This window comes from Micromesistius poutassou, assembly GCF_964030765.1.
Source record: "Micromesistius poutassou genome assembly, chromosome: 6".
In the NCBI taxonomy this organism is placed as follows: domain Eukaryota; kingdom Metazoa; phylum Chordata; class Actinopteri; order Gadiformes; family Gadidae; genus Micromesistius; species Micromesistius poutassou.
In genome coordinates this window covers 7523767-7525074 of record NC_140276.1, presented here as the reverse complement: position 1 = coordinate 7525074, position 1308 = coordinate 7523767, and the positions used below count along the sequence as shown (strand labels likewise).

General features: G+C 43.6%; 1 protein-coding gene across 1 annotated transcript in view; it reads left to right on the top strand.

Annotated features, from left to right (window-relative positions):
- Window positions 1-1308, top strand: part of LOC311344798 (teneurin-1-like) — a gene marked incomplete at its 5' end in the record, with an annotated part of 147131 nt that overhangs the window by 76719 nt on the left and 69104 nt on the right.

Genomic DNA, 1308 nt, shown 5'->3' with positions numbered 1-1308 from the left:
GGCGCAGGCACTCACCTATATGGATTGTTCTGCGTGAGAGAGGCGTCGCCCGTGGTTGTTTGCTTTCTCCTTCAGCAGGGGTGAATGTGCTATGAATGTCATTTGCATAATTAAGATGCATATTCTTTGAGCGGTTCGTCCTTTTTCTTTTTTTTTGATTTGCTCTACTTGGAGGTATTCTCGCGTGTCTCCAGCTAATACACTAAAACAAAACACTGATTGTTGATTGGCTGTTTCGTCTGTGTCGGGGGGGGGGACACACCAGAGTACATGCTAGTCTAGATGTAGTTTAGGGTCATGGCCATCAGAATCCTGATAATTGGTCCCAGGCTACTCTGCAATGTATGCAGTATGCTTTTAGAGAAAAAATCATTTCAAACCCCATTGCCTCAGTGTCTCAAGCTCTAAGTTTGCGACTGCACCATATAATCCACTCTGCGTATTCCATCCCGTAATAATCCATCACTGCTAACGAGGCTGTGTGAGTTGATTGGTCTTTTTTTTTTTATCATCATGGCCTTGTTGATTTAATGCAGTAGCAAAACACACACACACACACACACACACACACACACACACACACACACACACACACACACACACACACACACAGAAAACAGACCAAATCGGCTGTAGGATACAGAGCACTCGAATCAAATCACAATCATGTCGTACACTTGGTTTATGTTGGGCAATAAGAGGTGTAAACTTTTATTGTACTTGTTGTTTACCAAGGCAACGTGGCTATTTAGTTGCACAGTTTATCTTGTTTCCGTGTCCTTGTATCTTTCATGACATGAGATGTCAGCTAGAGGCAACGGAAAAATATGTAAACTCAGGAGCGCCTTCGTAATCAGCACAACTTTGGTGAACAATGGCGAATGAAGAAATACCTCGCAGGGAAATGCTAAATAATATAATAAAATAATAGCACTGAATGAAAGCAATGTGCCAACTCCGGATCCAGTCGGAGAGAAATCTTTTTAAGCGCTGCTCCCTTGGACTTTAGGCAGTGATTTCCGTTGGCGTGCTTTGCTTAATATTCCTCAAGGAAGAGCATCTAAATTGTTGTTCTTATGCATATCCGTTCGGCTGCGGCAACACTGAATATACTCCAGTGTTGATGAATGCTACATAGTGGGGAGTGTATGCCAATTAAAATCCGTTACACCATTTAATGGCCGCTGATGATTCATTAAGCCTGTCATTCAAATGAAATGATGAAGTACTACTTCATGGGAATGTGTTGAGGAGCAGGAGACGTGACGCAGAGGAGAGAGGGGGTGGGGGCGGGGGGGCGGCACAACT